This window comes from Jaculus jaculus, chromosome 11 (genome assembly GCF_020740685.1).
Source record: "Jaculus jaculus isolate mJacJac1 chromosome 11, mJacJac1.mat.Y.cur, whole genome shotgun sequence".
In the NCBI taxonomy this organism is placed as follows: domain Eukaryota; kingdom Metazoa; phylum Chordata; class Mammalia; order Rodentia; family Dipodidae; genus Jaculus; species Jaculus jaculus.
In genome coordinates, this window is record NC_059112.1 from 28,241,235 (window position 1) to 28,259,147 (window position 17,913).

Below are 17,913 nucleotides of genomic sequence, written 5' to 3' on the forward strand. Positions count from 1 at the left end.
AGGGACTATATTTATATTTATAAGTCTGAGGCTTTTGTAAAAAATGAATAGAACATGGAGAGCCACATAGTTTCTTTGCCAAACATGCATAACCTCCCCCATTATCAACATTCAGCATTAGAACAATACATTTGTTACTCACCATTGAGGGCTGTGTATTTCACATCAATATTACTACAAGTCTTAGCTGATATTTGGGCTTGCACTTGGCCATAAATATTCCATGGGCTTTAACAAGGCCACAGTGGCATTTCTCCACCATACAGAAAGTTTCAGTGTCCTGATCATCTTTGGTTCTTCACTTGTTTATCCATCTCTTTTGACTAATGCCTGGCTATGTGTGATATTTTTTCTGTGTCCATAGGTTACTAGTTTCTAGGAGGGCATATAGTTGCCTACTTAAGGACAAACATGTTTCTTCTTTACAAATTTCAGTGGTTGTGAGTAAAGCTATTAGAATATATATTCATGTATAATTTACTGTATGGATGGCAGTTTTAAACCCATTTAGATAGGAAACAATGAAAATAATTGAGAAATGACATGACAAAAATACATTTACTCCTGTAAGAACTGCCCACATGTTTTCCACAATGACTAAACTAAAGCTGGGTGGACAGTGCCTGTTATCCCAGCTCCCCATATGCAACCATGTGAAGGCGGGTACAAGTTTGAGGCCAGCCTGGTCAACGTAGCAAGTTTGGGGTAGGATAAGGCTTCACAGTTGGACCCTATCTCTAAAATAAAATAAAATAAAATATGCAGCTGGAGAGAGAGCTCAGCAGTTAAAGTCATGTGCTTGCAAAGCCTGGAAAACGTAGGTTTGATTTCCCAGTATCCACATAAAGGCAAATGCACAAAGTGGTGCGTGTGTCTGGAATTTGTTTGCAGTGGCAGAAGGCTTTGGCACACCATTTTCTCTTATCTCTTTCTCTCTCTTACGTAAATAAGTAGATAAATAAATAAATAATTCGAAAAACACACACAGAATGCCTGTGCTACCTTGCATTTCCACCAGCAAAGAAAGAAACTTTGTGCTGCTTGAGTTCCTTACCAGCAATTGTCATCACTGGTGTTCTGGACTTGACCATTGTCTTTCTTTTTTTTTTTTTTTTTTTGGTTTTTTGAAGTAGGGTCTCACTCTAGCTCAGGCTGACCTGAAATTCACTCTGTAGTTTCAGGGTGGCCTTGAACTCACAGCAATCCTCCTACCTCTGCCTCCCAATTGCTGGGATTAAAGGCATGTGCCACCACACCCGGCTTGACCATTTTCTTAAGGCTATGAATCTATTTCATTTTTTTTCAATTTACATTTTCTAAAGACATTTATTGTGGGAGGTTGTTTTCATATATTTACTTATTAGTTGTATATCTTTCTGGTGACTAATATATTCATGCCTTTTTCCCATTAAAATAAATGGTTTGCACTTAGAAAAAAATACTATGTCAGCTCTATTGAGGTAAAAGGGACAAAGGTCAAGGGTGAGGCTGCATTCTTTTCTACAGCAGGAACTGTAAAATGGTCACCATGGTGATGTCATCTCACTGTTTACTATCTGTGTGTGTTATGAGAAAATATAAGATCTATTTTCATAGCAAAATTCAGGTGCATAATGTACTATTAACTATACTCACCATACTGTAAATTAGCTATCCAGAACTGGCTTTTTGTATCCTTTTACCAAAACCCTTGCGTTTTGCCTACCTTGGAGTCTCTAGCAACCATTTCTTAGCTCTAGTTTTGTAAGTTTGACTCTTGAAGCCAGTGTAAGTAAGGTCATGGACTAATTATATTTCTGTGTCTGGTTAATTTACTTAGCAATCTCTAGAGTTTTACGTGTCACAAATTGAATTACTTGGGTCACTGTTTTAAATTGGAGGTTTTTGTATTTTTAATTTTTTAAATGTTTATTTATTTGTTTATTTGTGAGAGAAAGGGGCAAGGAAAGAGAGAGAGAGAGAGAGAGAGAGAGAGAGAGAGAGAGAGAGAGAGAGAGGGAGAGGGAGAGGGAGAGGGAGAGGGAGAGGGAGAGGGAGAGAATGAATGAATGGGTGCACGAGGGTCTCCAGCCACTGCAAACGAACTCCAGATGCATGCACCCCCTTGTGCATCTGGCTTTCATGGGTCCTAGGGAACTGAACCTGGACCCTTTGACTTTGCAGGCAAGTATCTTAACTGCTAAGCCATCTCTCCAGCCCCTAAGTTGGAATTTTAAGGGGTATTTATATTCCCTGGGCAGAAGTACTTTGTGAGATATGCCGTTACAAATGTATGCTTGCATTCTGTGTCTTATCTTTTTCTCCTGAAAGTGTTTTTCATACAGCAGAAGATTTATTTATAAGTAAGTGTAGCCTATCAATTATTTCTTTCATGAATCACTGCAAAACCCATCACTATGATGAGCACAATTTTTATTTCCCCTTATCTCATCTTCCTTGTGTTGTGCTGTATGAGTTTTGCATCTTACATTTAGTTTCACCATCAGTCCTAAGTTAACAATCATGAAGGTTCATCAGATTTTTGCCTAGTTTCGTTGCTTTAGCATGTGACTGTCCACTTGTTCCTAAATTAGTTTTCAAATGCTTTTCTGCTTTTCACCTTTGCTTCTTTGTCTGGGATCAGGTCAGCATGTTTATGAGGGTCTTTTCTGGACTCCTTGTCACGTCTGTTGAACCATTTGTCTTGTGACTTGTCGGAACCACTGTGTGTTGACTGCAGCATTGTTCTAAGTCTAAAAACTCAGGCAGTGTAAGGGTCTTGCTTTGGTTAAATGTTTGATTGCGATATTTGTGTCTTCTGTAAATCCTGTTGGCATCCTCAAGGTTGGACTTCTGTTCCATCTACAGATTAACCAGGAAGGTCTGACTTCTTGACTTTATAAGTCTTTTTAACCACTTCCTTAGTTCTTTCATCAGAATTTTGTAATTTCCTTCCTATAAATCTTGGACATATTTTGTTAGATTTCTACTCACATATTTCATATTTTGGATGCTAAGTATTTGTGGAGTTTTAAGTTCTACTTTTCCACTGCTAATGCATAGGAAAAAGCCACTATCATGTATAATTTTTTTAACCTTGACACCTTTTTAAATTTATTATTAGCTTCAGGAATTTTAAACATTATTTTGGTTGATGCTGATTTTCTATGTGGACAATCATATTATCTTCAGATGGTTTCATTCCTTTCAATGGACCTATTGTATGTAGACCTATTTTTTTTCCTTCCTTAGTTTGGGCTCTCAGTATGATAGTCAGATGAGACATTGGTGCCCTGCTCCTATTTTTATTGAGAGAGTTTTGATTTCTTCACTGTTAAGTATGGTATCAGCTGTAGGAGTTTTTTAATGTTCACATGTCTTTCGGTCTTTCGAAGTTTCTCTATATTCCTATGTTAACTATTCGTGAGGAGAGAGAGAGAGAGAGAATAAATGGGTAGGCTAGGTCATTTAGCCACTGCAAATGAACTCTAGATTCATGTGTTACTTTGTGCATCTGCCTTTATGTGGGTACTGGAGAATTGAACCTAGGTTATTAGGTATTGCAGGCAAGTTCTTTTTTTTTTTTTTTTTTTTTTTTTTTTTTTTGGTTTTTCGAGGTAGGGTCTCACTCTGGTCCAGGCTGACATGGAATTAACTCTGTCATCTCAGGGTGACCTTGAACTCATGGCAATCCTCCTACCTCTGCCTTCCAAGTGCTGGGATTAAAGGCGTGTGCCACCATGCCCAGCTACAGGCAAGTTCTTTAACCACTGCACCATCTCCACAGCCCAAGCAGACATTTTGTAGGTGGTTCACACCCCATCTAACCATGGTGCATAATTATTTTCATGCATTGTTGGGTAGTATTTGCTGATATTTGATGAGGCTTTTTCTTTTTCTCTTGTAATGGTGGGATCAAACTCTAGGCCATGTCATGCATGATAGGTAAGTACTCAATCACTGAGTGCTGCAGCCAGGTTTGCATTGCTGACAGAAATCACCCAACCAAGAGCAGCTGGTGGGGGGAAGAAAAAGAAAAAAAAAAAAAGGTTTATTTTGGCTTAAAGACTTGAGGGCAAGCTCCATGATGGCAGGGAAAATGATAGCATGAATATGATGGAATAAAGTGGACAACAGGAATAGAAGAGTGTGCCAAACACTGGCTATAATACCCATAAGCCCCCCTAAAATACACTGCCTGCAGGAGGTGTTAATTTCCAAATCTCCAACAGCTGGTAACCTAGCATTCAGAACACCTGAGTTTGTGTGGGGACACCTTAACCAAGCCACTACACTGAGCTACAACCCAGACCATGCTGAAGTTTTATAATAATCTATATTACAGATATGTGCCTACTTTTCTGTTTAGGGTGTTAGTGCTCACATGCAGTGTCAACAAGGACTTCCTCTGGTTGTTAAATGGATTGAAAAATTGGCATACTTTCTCCTTCAAACATTTGGTAGTACTTACATGTGAACTTAACTAGATTTTGTACCTTTTGTTTTGGAAGTATAATTTGCCATTAATTTCATTAATATGTGTGTGCATATTCTGTCCATCTCTCTATTCTGGTGTGGATTTTAGTAAACTATGTCTTCCAAGGAATTGGTCTGTTGAAACTAGGTTATCACATTTCTGGGCTTACAGTTGTTCACAGTATCCATTTGTTATCCACTCAATGCCCAGGCAATTTGTAGTGATGCCTCACATTTTTTCCTACTATTAGAGATGGAATCATCTCCTTTACATGAACCATTCAATTTTGATAGTTTCCAAAGATCCAGATTTTGTTTTTATTGATTGATTTTTTTCCTATTTCTTTTGTATTTCATTGATTTCTACTCTAATTTTTGTTCTATTTACTTTGAACACAACTTTCTCATCTTGGTCTAGCTTTCTAAATTGGTAGCTTTGCTGATAGACTTTAATTATATTTTATTTTTTAATGTATACATCCATTGTATATATTTTTCTATATGCATGTTGTCCTGCATAGATTTTGATGCACTGTACTTTCATTTCAATTTATCTTAAAAACTTTTTACTGCTTTTGGAGTTTAATTCATGTTCTATTTAGAAATATGTGATTTAATTCCATTTAAAATTTTCCTAGGTTTCTGTTAGTGAATTATAGTTTAAGTCCAGTGTGGTCTGTAAGCATCTATTAGTTTAATTATTTTGTGGTCTGAGGACATACATAATATAATTCATAGTCTTTCAGATTTATTTCGTGTGCTTTATGACCCAGCAATGATCTATGATGATGTTGGTTCAGGATTATATTGTTGGAGATATTATTGGCTATTTATCTTCATGTGAGTTCCATAGTCTAACAGCTCTGAAAACCCACATGGCCCAGAGAAACTATTTTTTTCACATTGACTTTCATTTCCTATGTCTGTGTGACATCATATACTTTCTAGCAACAGACTTATGAATACCAAAAAAACTAATATTCATCTAAAAAGGTAGATTTTAAATGTTCTGATCATAAAAAAATAAGGAAGGAAAATGGTAACTATGGTAATAAATTGCTGATTATGTTCATTTGTGTGATCATTTCACATCATATGTATGTCAAACTTTAAGACATATGTATATATGTATACATATAAGCTGCTGATTATGTTTCAATATAGATGAATAAAGGAATTAATAAATAAGTGCCTCAACCTATATTGAATTTTCAAAAGTGTTATGAATGGGATCTGATTTACACAAGGCAACAATTTTGTTCTGTCTTTGTTAGGAAGTTAATTCCAAAGAGCATGAGTAGGGGAAAATGTAATGAAGAGGGGGAATCATCCTTAGTAGGAATGTATCATCAAGTTATCTGCTCATTTTATTAAGTAGAAGAGGTGGTACAATCAGATTAAACTATATAAAATTGATGCACTTCACTAGTTTGCTGTAAGGAAGATGGAGACAGTTGAATCCTGTGAGTGAGGAGTTGGAGGCATAGTTTTCTATCTCTCCTTTTGTGGAAACCAGTCCACACCCACCCAGCACTCGGTGAGGATGCTCTGGAAACAGCCTCACTGTATTTGCCTAAAGTAGCATGGCAGCTGAGTCTTGGAAATTCATCTTTGGCAACACATATCACCCCTACTAATTTCCATTTAATCTAATCAGGGCACAAGTATTACAGATTTTATATTTTTGCTTATTGTGAGAAATTTTTTAAATTCATAAAACAAAAATGTGAACTTATTTCAACATTGATCTAATATGGTAACCTTGTTTTCATAAGTCACATAATGGTTGTGTTCTACGTTTGTTTCTGAGTAGCCTGTGAGAAAGGTCTTGATTTGACTGCCTTAGAACTAGAAGCCCAGCAAAGCCCTCAGCTTAAACAAATGCCAGCAGTTCTGATATCACCAACAAGCTTATGAGAGCAACTGTTGCTGCTTTTCTTATTTATGTCGTTGTCACAGACTTACAGGAAGGACTTGTCTTCACAAGTCATTGGAGAAATTCTTTCATTTGTTTACTTAGCATATTCATTACATTAAGTATACACATGGCAACAAGGTGGCTTTTAAAAAGTACCCAGTTTATAAATCCAACCTAATGGTGATTCACATATAAATAGCATTCAATGTATTTAATTAATTAGTGTTATGTACCCCCTAGGATTACATAATTGAAAAAAAATCAGAAACCTATTTTGGATAAGGAAATTTATTGTTCAGGGTGATATGAATTTAATATCTGTGCTTTTGCCTGACCTGTGCAGGCTAGTTGCTAAATAATTAAAAAAGAATGATATGCACCAGTCCAGCCTCCAGGAGGCCAGCCTTCAGTAACCATCCGCTAATGAAACCCCTGAGATTTCCCACCAAGCAGAGAAAACAAATGCTACACAATTTTGCCAGGCATTTCTTACTTCCTTTATAGCAGTACACCATCCAATTAACAATCTGGTGGACCTGGGGATTCATAAAATTTTGAATAGAATCTTTCAGCCTTTTCAAACTAAGTGCTGGAATTAAATATAAAGGGGACAAAATCACTAGATGAAGACTTAAATATAAATATTTAATTCCTCGGCATGCAATAGGATACCAAGTTTCAGTTCATGGCATCACATCATAGATTCAGGAAGGACATTCAGAGGTCATTGACTCCAGGCTTCTGCCTCTGGGAATGACTGTGTCCAGCATGCTAGTACCTACCTAGATCTTATTTTCCCCAAATCAATAGGAAAGAACAGGCGTTACTGTTCCTGAGCAATGTTACAAAGACTCAGAATCAGCCAGCCTCCCAAGGTCTCAGTCAAAATTGTCTTCAAATTTCATTTTAAAACATACCTTCTTTTTAGTGGCAGAACAGGTTTTGGTCCATAGAATCATCTATTATGAGTTTCAGGAAGAAAAGTTTAATCACATACAATGGTAAGTCATGCTCACAAGCAGGTTAGGGCGTTATTCAAAGATAGTTTGAAAGACAAAATAGCCTTTAATTATTTTTCTCTGGAGCCCATTCAATGTCATATAACATTTCACCACAGGCTTTGGCTTACCAGCTACCTACCATCTGGGCCCATGCCAATCTGCGTGATTCATACCTGAGGTGGTAGTAAGACATTCTACAGAACTATTCCAAGTTCTTTATCAACTTCACAATAAAAATATTGTTATGGATGCACATTTGTCTATTAAATTTTCTTCAGCTTCCAAAGATCTTAGTGTGTCTATAGTGGATTCTCAGGCAATGTTCAGTTAAATGAATGATATCCAAGTAGGAAAAAAAAAAATAATTGCAGTAGATAGACAAACAGTTCATAGATAACACATTTGAAAGTTTGGGATCTAAATTACTTCCCTTAGAAAGGCCTATTCGCATTTTGCCCTCTCTGGATTTTACCTTCATTCTTTTAGCTACTGCAGAATATAAGTCATTTTACCTTACAAAGTTTTCTGTTGATTTCATGTATTGCTAATCTTATTACCTGAACAATTGCAGTGCCATGGGTCTAAATGAGAGTCTTTTCCAATCTCCTTGCTTCCCTACATGTCACATGTCCACTTTCTGGTCTTCCTTTAACCTTAGCCAGTACAATATTCTCATGAGGTTGGAATACAAATTAAAATAATCAGAGGAATTCCTCTTTTAGCATCAATTCATGCTTGGCATGGTGGTGTATGCCTTTAATTCCAGCACTCCTGAGATGGAGGTAAGAGGATCACTGTGAGTCTGAGGCTACATAGTGAATTCCTGTTCAGTTTGGGCAAAAAGAGTAAGATCCTACCTTGAAAAATAAAACAAAACAAAAAAGCTGGAGAGATGGCTCAGGAGTTAAGGCACTTATCTATAAAACCTAACAAGCCCATTCCAATTGCCCAGTACCCATGTAGAGCCAGATGCACAAAGTTGTACATGCAGCTGAAGTTTGTTTGCAGTGGTTACAGACCCTGGTGGACCCATTCTCTTGTTCTCTCTTTTTAACCCCCGCCCCTCTTTTTCCTTGCAAACAAGTAAATAATATATTGTATCAATTCATTGTAAAAGTATAGAATTCGGTGAATGCCCAAAGCATTTGGAAGGAAGCACACTGCAGCAGTTTCATTGTCATCAGAGAGAAATCAGGAAAACTATAAGGTGAAGACTCAGTGATTCACCTTGTTATAGGAGGTGTATGAAGTGCAAAGCTCAATAAATCCCTGGGGGCTTCTGTCATGCTCGCTAACCCCAGGAAAAAGGGGGTGCTCTGAGGTGACCAGGATTTGCCTCAATATTATAACATCACAACTCACTTAGAATGCTGCTTATATGTGACTAGTAGTTATGAAAAGGAATTTTTAATAAACTTGAGTAATCCTGAACAAACCCAGCATGATTTTGAAATTAAATTCTGTCAGCTCACACAATCTTATGCTATTTTTTAACATCTAAGGAATGATTTCAGAGTTGAATGGAGGTGTTAATTATTTTTGTTGGAATGTCATGTACTAACTTGTTAATATTCCTAAAAGACTTTCCTGAAATAAAGTATTAGATTTCTGTAGAAATACTTCCTGCTGAGGCCAAAAGATAGCTATAGCAGAAATGTGTTGATATACGTATCTTTATTTATGAAATAGGTATTTTCATAGAACACATTAGTAAATCCAATTTTCTATATCAAACATTTTAAATATTAGAGAAGCTTGATTGCTTTACCAATTGTACTTGTAAATATGTATCTGTGCATATATCATCTACATATATAATACATCTATCATCTCTCTGTTCATCCGTTGACCAATATCCTAACCCTGTTACCATAAATTCCTCAAGAAAGTAAAAGTAATTTCTAATAAACATACATTGTGAGTAATTTATTTGATATATTGAATGTCTAATCAGTACATACATCTACTAGTCTAATCATGATTTGAAGAGAAGTGTGTATGAGACTTACTTGTTAAAAAGGGAAGAAGAACCTTTGTTAGTGACTTTGTTAGTGAGGTTCAGCCCAATGCTAAACAAAAACCAAGAATGTTAAGAATGTCACAGCCCCACTCTAAATCTGTAGGCATACAACAGAAAAAAAAATAGGTAACTTTGTGTTAGTTTATCAAAACATTTATGACAAGTTAGTTAATACAACTCCAAGATGAAAAATAAATGGAAGTGAGTTTTGTTATAGCACAATATCTGTTATCTGAAAGAAAAGGAAAGTTTAAGCATTATATGATTTCCCTTTGATGAAATCAAGTACCTCACTGGAATCACTGGAGTGGGAAATGAGTGGAGTATATATAGCCAGCTATATGACTTTATTTTTTTCTTAGACAACTAGTCTGTATCCTGTTTATGTCAAATTCAAAGCAATCAGCGAAGCCAGGTACTGCCCAGAGAAAACTCTTGAGAGAGAAGGTCAGGGTCACATCTGGCATATGGACACTTTATTTTCCCCCTCAGCATTCAGGAACACAACTTGCATCTCTTGAGGCGATGTGGCTGTCATCAAAGGGACCCGATGTTGACCTCTTGTATTTGATGAGATTTAAAACACAAGAGCAGGAAAAGATGATTTCCCTGATGCTGTCACCTCTGTGAACTGGTTCCCTAATGATAAGTGTATTCAAAATAAGGGCACTGATGGCCTCTGTGCAGATGTAGTCAGCTGCAGGGAGCAGGCCGGTGTTTAGACACACAGCCCTCCTCCTAACTGAGCCAGCTGGCCGCTGTGACTTCCCCATACTTCGATCTCTGCCTCCGTCTCAGGAGCATTGACACTTTGTAACACTGGAGTGATTTATTCTGACATGAGCATCACTGAATACCTAATAGTTCTTCTCTTATATTTTATCTTGAGGACTTAAAATACAAAAAACAACACAAGAATCCATACCATTTTGAAAGTCATGTCTCACAATTAAAAATTGTGATTTCTTTGCTCTGCTTTTTTTTTTTTTTAATATTGAGAGTGATTGTGCCCCTACATGGATACCTGAGATAGAGAGAGAGAGGGAGAAGTGTGTGTGTGTGTGTGTGTGTGTGTGTGTGAGAGAGAGAGAGAGAGAGAGAGAGAGAGACAGAGAGAGAGAGAGAGAGAGAGAGGGAGAGAGGGAGAGAGAGAGACAGACAGAGAGAGAGAGAGAGAGAGAGAGAGAGAGAGAGGGAGAGAATGGGCACACCAGGGCCTCTAGCCACTGAAAACAAACTCCAGACACATGCGTCACCTTGTGCATTTGGACTACATGGCTATTGGGGCTTATGTGGGAACCTGAGTTCCTAGGCTTCTTAGGCAAGTGCCTTAATCTTTAAGCCATCTCTCCAGCCCTGGTGTTTTATTTATTTAGAAAATATATTAAAGATTTAAAAAGTAAAAAGGTCTTTATGACATGCACCTCAGAGCTCATGTCCTTTACCCAACATTGGGTAATATTTTCCTATTAATGGTTTAGACCTTTGACTTTATAAGTGTTGGATTCTTTGAAATTTGAGGCAAACTGAACTTAAATTGCTTAGACTCATGCATTGGCCTTCTTTAACTTACATTCATCATCTTAAATCATATGTCATTCTTTCTTATTGCTGAACAGTGTCCTCGAGCCTTGGGAATTATTGATCTTCCTTAAGTTACATTAATCACCCTAAATCTTATATAGTCACTCTTTCTTAATGCTGAAAGGTATTCCCAAACCTTAGGAATTATTGCTCTTCCTTAAGTTACATTCAACATCTTCAGTCATATATAGTCACTCTTTCCTAATGATGAACAGTACTCCCAAACCTTGGGAATTATTGCCTGCAAAATGCACTACTCAATTATTCATAGTTAACTTTTTCATTTATTTTCATTAGTATATGAAGGATTAGGTTTAATTGTGGTGTTTTCAAAGATTTTTTTGTTGTTGTTTCTCTTTTCCCTTCCCCACTAACTTCTCTTTCTTTCTGCTTTCATACTGAATGCTTCTTGCATGCATCTCCTCTTGTTCCCCTCTTGTGGTCTTCTATGTTGAATCATAGCCTGTTCTCAATCTCAAATCCCATTATTTACATACATACACACAGGAAAAGTTAAGATCCGCATACAAGAGATCATGCAATTTTTGTATTTCTGGGCCTGCTTCCATAGAATAATTGTTCCCAGTTCCATATTACCCTCCAAATTTTATAACTTCATTTCTGTACAGCTAAGGAAAGATCCACTTGTACGTTGTACCACATTTTCTTTATCCAGTCATCAGTCAGTGGACATTTAGGTTTACTTCATTTCCCAGTGTGAACAGGGCAGCGAGGAACACAGATGTGGCAAGCATCTTTGTGGTAGGATATAGAGTCCGTGGATCCAGCTATACCACTTCTGGAACATAGATAAGATTTAACTTGCCTTATGAATGCATTTCTTGTGGAACACGAATTATCAGTAATAGATATTAGTAGTAATAACATTCATATAGCAGTGCTGTGGTTTGAATAAAAAATTTCACTTACTGTGGACTCATGTGTTGATGCTTGGTCTCTAGAGTGAGATGCCGGAGAAGAGATAAAAACTGTAGAATTCAAGGTCTAGTTGGAGGAAGTAGGTCACTTCGGTGGGCGTGCCTCTGAAGGTTACACCTCTCTGCAGTGAGGTGGAGAGCTTCTTGCATACACACTCTTGCCGCGATGGCACTTGACCTCATTGTGGATCCAGGGTGAGTGCAGCCAAGGAGTATGAACTGAAACTTCTAAACACATAAACCTTTCTTAAAATATGCCATTTATTCTGTCACAGTGACACAAAAACAACAAACACAGAGAATAACTATGTGTTGAGTACATGCGCTTTACTAGACATTTTAAGGCATGTTTTACATCCATTACTTCATTAAAGCTTTACAGAACTCTAGGATTATTATTTTATTAAAACACTTTTTTACAAACACACACACACACACACACACACACACTTTCATCCAAGTGGCATGATCTGTTTTAAAGCAAAATAATTATTTTATAAATTTATATTTTTGAAAGTACTGCTTTTTTCCTTTGTAAAATAAAAGTTTGTTGAGGGCTGGAGAGATAGCTTAGCAATTAAGGCATTTCCCTGCAAAGCCAAAGGATCCTGGTTTGGCTCTCCAGGACCCACATAAGCCAGATGCACAAGGGGCGCATGCATCTGGAGTTCATCTGCAGTGGAGTCCCTGGCATGCCCATTCTCTCTCTCTCTCTCTTTCTCAAATAAATAAATAAAATACTTTTTGAAAGTTTGTTGATTTTTTTACTTGTGTCAGAGGGATACTTTAATTCTCACAGTAATGCTACAGCATAGTTATAATTAAACCTATTTGTAGAAGCAGAAAATCAACTCAGAAAGGTAAATGCAACTTGTTCCAGCGGACATAGGTCACAGGAGGGAGACTGAGTTTTAGTTTTATGTTTGTTATCTCCAAATACCACTAATAATCCGTGACTTTATTTATTATTTATAAGAATCACAGATATGTGGCTTTTCAAACAGGAGAATTATGTTAGGATAAGTTTGCTTTATTATTAGTCTTTCCTCTGGTGTGTCACAAACATATAAGTGGATGCTGATACTTTTAATGAATATGTATTTTTGCAAGCACAGAGATTTCAACTCGAGATCTTTTTATATCTTTCAAATTTGGTAAGAGGACAGCAAAACCACAGCTCAATCAATAATCCCTTAATGTATCAATAATCCCTCAGTTTAGACAAAAGATGGTGGGGAAAGACACAGACTAACATTTCTTTCTTGTGATATAATTTGCAAATGATGAATGTGCTTGAATGTATAATGTAAAACAGAAAAATTCCTAAAATGTCATTGCAGAACAAAACTAAAGCAATCATTTTTCAAGATTTTAGGGCACACATCCCACACCCACATACACATTGTATACTTCGCATTTTCTTGTTTTTTAACTTACAACTTTGAAAATGTCATGGAAAAGAAGATTAGAACAAAGAAATTTAAAACATTCAGACCAATTATATGCTTAAACATATGCTGAGTCTCTGATAGTAGATAAAACCCTGGCTACATGGGCCTCAGCTCATCCCAGTGGCTGAAAATCTTAGACCACTTTGGGAAAGAATTAAATGATGGCATTTTACCAAGACTTCATCCAGAGTAAAGGAAAAGTGTTTAACTCTCTTATACAAGACCATAAGACTAACACCTCAAAATCTCTGCTGATAAAGACTGTCATGCATGATGTTTGTTATTGTGTGAAATTTATTTTGGCTGATGAAAAAAATACCTATATTTTTACTAGAAAATAACTATTTTGGAACTTATAAAGTTATTTGAAATTTGACTACTTTACAATTTACATAAGGAATATCTTGTTCAGCTGCTTAGAAAAAGTATCAGTATTCCAAGGATGCCCATGGAACAGGACAAGATGTCTAAAGCAAACAAGGGTTCTGTCAGGATAACATCACTCAGGGATTATGTCAAAGGCAAGTGTGTTGCAGAGAGGTGACATGAAATCCCTCATGAATTTTTATGTGTGTGGTACATCAAATAATTATCAAAAATGTTAAGTATATACCTTACTTGCTTCAGTTTTTAAAAATTATTAAAATTGTATTTATTTACTTACTTATTTGAGAGGGAGAGAGAGAGAGATAGAGAGAGAGAGTGTGTGTGTGTGTGGGGGGAAACAGAGAGAGAGAGAGAATTGATTCCTCTAGCCGCTGCAAAGGAATGACAGCCACATGAGCCACCTTGTGGATCTGGCTTTATGTGGGTACTGGGGACTTGATCCTGGGTCCTTAGGCTTTGCAGGCAAGCACCTTAATCACTAAGCCATCTTTCCATCTCTGTCCATCAATTTTTTTAAACAAAGCTTATATTCATAGAATTATCTTCCATCTGTTAACACTGATTTTCAGTGATTCCTGCTCTTTGTAGTATTTGCCATTTCCCTGATTTTTTTTTTTCCCATTTCCTTTTTTGGCTTTACATGAACTCATATCATTTAGTGTCTGTGATTTTTTTTTTTAATTTTTGCCTTACTATTTGTTTTCCTGGAGTATAAGTTCCATGAAGGCAAATGCATTTTATTAAAAATTTTTATTTACTTACTTGAGAGAAAGAAGCAAACATAAAGGAAGTGAATATAGATGCACCAGGCCTTCCTACAACTGTAAATGAACTCCAGACACATGTGCCATTTTGTGCATCCGGCTTTATATGAGTACTGGGGAATTGAAGCAGGGCCATCAGGCTTTGTAAGCCAGCACCTTTCACCATTGATCCATCTCTCCAGCCTGACAAATATTTCTGTATGTTGTGTTCCACACTTCATCTCTAGATGAAACTTTACATATACTAGGTAAAGTTTGTTAGATGAGTGACTGAAACACATTCAGCTCCCAGCAGCAGGGCATCTAGCACAGCTGATCAGAACACCAGCTCTGCAGCACAACTCAGAGGGATCAAGGTGGGCACTCAGCATTGGTGAGACTGGAAGCCACCCCAAAAAGTAACAAGGCCAACTGATTTAAAAAAAAAAAAAAAAGCAGCTACATAGACCTGCACTGGAAGTGCTAATATCTTCTTCCATGTCAGGGCAGGTTATGGGCTACATATTCTTGGTTTGCTTTACCATTTTCAATTATGCTGTCTTTGGGGGTTGACCATTGTTGCCTTTGATGCTTTCAGATTTATAGGGCCTTTGTCTTTTGCTTCTGTCATTATTGGGGGCAGGGTCTGATTCAGATCCAGGCTGACCTAGAACCCAATTGAGAACAGAAATCTCAACCTTCCAGCTGACAGGATTAAGAGCAACACACACCCTTAGGGATTTTGGCTTTATAAGGCTGTCTGTTTTAATCCCCACACTTGCATACTCTGTTCTGGATTTTAGTGAATGTGTTTATTACTCAGTTGGTTTAGAATTTGCCAGTAAATTGTCTGATCCAGCCCAATAGAACACTTGAATAGCAGGCAAACTCAACGCCTACGATTACTTCTGCAGTTGAATTGGAGAACAAGAGCTACACTTGGCACCTTAAACTCCTACTCTGAAGGTGCATAAAGTTGGATTTACAAATCTAACATCACTGCAGATTATCAGAAAATCCAAGCATCAAATCAACACAGGATGCAAAAATCACAACATTATAATACAGAAATGCAAAGAATCAAGACAATACAATCTCACCAAACATAAATATATCAGAAATGGCCCCCAATGAGACTGTTTTAGATGAAATGCCTGACAAAGATTTCAAAAACTGATTTTATCTATACTCAAAGAACTCAAAAGAATTAAAGAAGAAAACAAAGGAATCAGAGGAGAAAACAAACTCGTGAAGGAATTCCAAGAGCATAAGGACGTCATTGCAAGACATGAGTAAGGAAATAGAAATACTGAAGAAAAAGCAGGCAGAAATTCCAGGTCTAAAAAAACACAGCCAACGAAATAAAAATACTCTGTGTAAAGTCTCACCAGTAGAATGGATGAAGTAGAGGACAGAATATCCAAGTTAGAAGACCAAGAGGCAGACCTAATACAGTCCAACAAAGTGAAAGACAAGCTAACAGGAAGGTATGAATGGGAATCTCAAGATACCCTGGACACTATGAAAAGATCAAACATAACAATTCAGGTACTATATAGCAGAAGGAGAAGAATTTCAATCCAGAGGCTTAATAGGCACATTCAACAAACCATAGAAGAAATATTTCCACAAATTGTGAAAGTAATGCCAATGCAGATACAGGAAGCTTTTGGAACACCAAACAGACAAAACCTAGAAAGAACCTCTCCTCCCCATGTTATAATTAAACTCTTTTATTATTATCATTATTATTATTATTATTTGATAGCAACAGACAGAGAGAGAAAGAGGGAGAGAGAGAGAGAGAGAGAGAGAGAGAGAGAGAGAGAGAGAATGGGCGTGCCAGTTCTTCCAGACAGCAGATTACTCAACACAAACTTTATTTTATTTTATTTTATTTTATTTTATTTTATTTTTTTATTTATTTTAGAGCGACAGACACAGAGGGAAAGACAGACAGAGGGAGAGAGAGAGAATGGGCGCGCCAGGGCTTCCAGCCTCTGCAAACGAACTCCAGACGCATGCGCCCCCTTGTGCATCTGGCTAATGTGGGACCTGGGGAACCAAGCCTCGAACCGGGGTCCTTAGGCTTCACAGGCAAGCGCTTAACCGCCAAGCCATCTCTCCAGACCTCAACACAAACTTTAAAAGCCAGAAGAGCTTGGAATGATGTATTCCAAGTTCTGAAAGATAACAACTGTCAACAAAGATTACTTTATCCTACAAAGCTATCTATCAAAATAGATGGACAAATAAGGACGTTCTACAACACAAACAAGCTAAAGGAACTTATGACAACTAACCAGCTCTATAGAAAATACTTGTAGGAGTCCTTCACACTGAAGAGAAAGCAAAACACACACAGAAGGAAATAAGAAAAAATAAATCATACTCAATATTTAAAATAATGGAATAAAGGGAAAACAGGAAGCACTAAAAACCAAGAAAAATAAAGAGAATAAATGCATACATTTCAATAATAACTCTTAATACCAATGGCCTCAATGCCCCAACCAAAAGACACAGGCTTGCAGACTGGATTAAAAGGCAGGATACTGCAATTTGTTGCCTCTAAGAAATTCATCTCTCACTAAGAGATAGACACTGTTTTAGGGTGAAAGTATAGAAAACTGCATTTCAAGCAAATGACCCTAGGAAACAAGCAGGGTTGGTGTCCTAATGTCTGGCAGGATAGACATCAAACCAAAATGAGTGAGGAAACATAAAGAAGGTCAGTTTATACTGATTAAAGGAATACTCAGACAGGAAGGCATTATAATCCTAAACATATATGCACCTAACATAGGGGCTCCCAATTTCATCAAACAAACACTATTAGACTTAAGGTCACAGATAACACCAAACACAACTGCAGTGGGTGATTTTAATACTCCACTTTCATCAATTGACAGGTCATCCCAGCAAAAAATAAACAGAGACATCTGGATGAAATGATGTAATGGAAACAATGGACCTAACAGATCTCTACAGAACAATCCATCCAAATGCTGCAGAATATACATTTTTTTTTTCTCAAAAGCACATGGAACATTCTCCAAAATAAACCACGTATTAGGAAACATAGCAAATTTTAACAACTATAAGAAAATTGAAATAATCCCTTGTACTCTCTCTGGCCACAATGGGATTAAACAAGATAAACTACAGAGAATACACAAATTCGTGGAGACTAAACAGTAACTATTGAATATTGAAGACATTCTGAAAATCATAAGGAAATTCTTTAAGAATATATATGCCTCTAAGATTGAAAATCTGAAAGAAATGGATGATTTCCTTGATTTATGTGACCTACCAAAATTAAATCAAGATGATATAACCAATTAAATAGTCCTATTATTAGTATGGAGATTCAAGTGGTTATAAAGTCTCCCAACTAAAAAACGTCCAGGCCC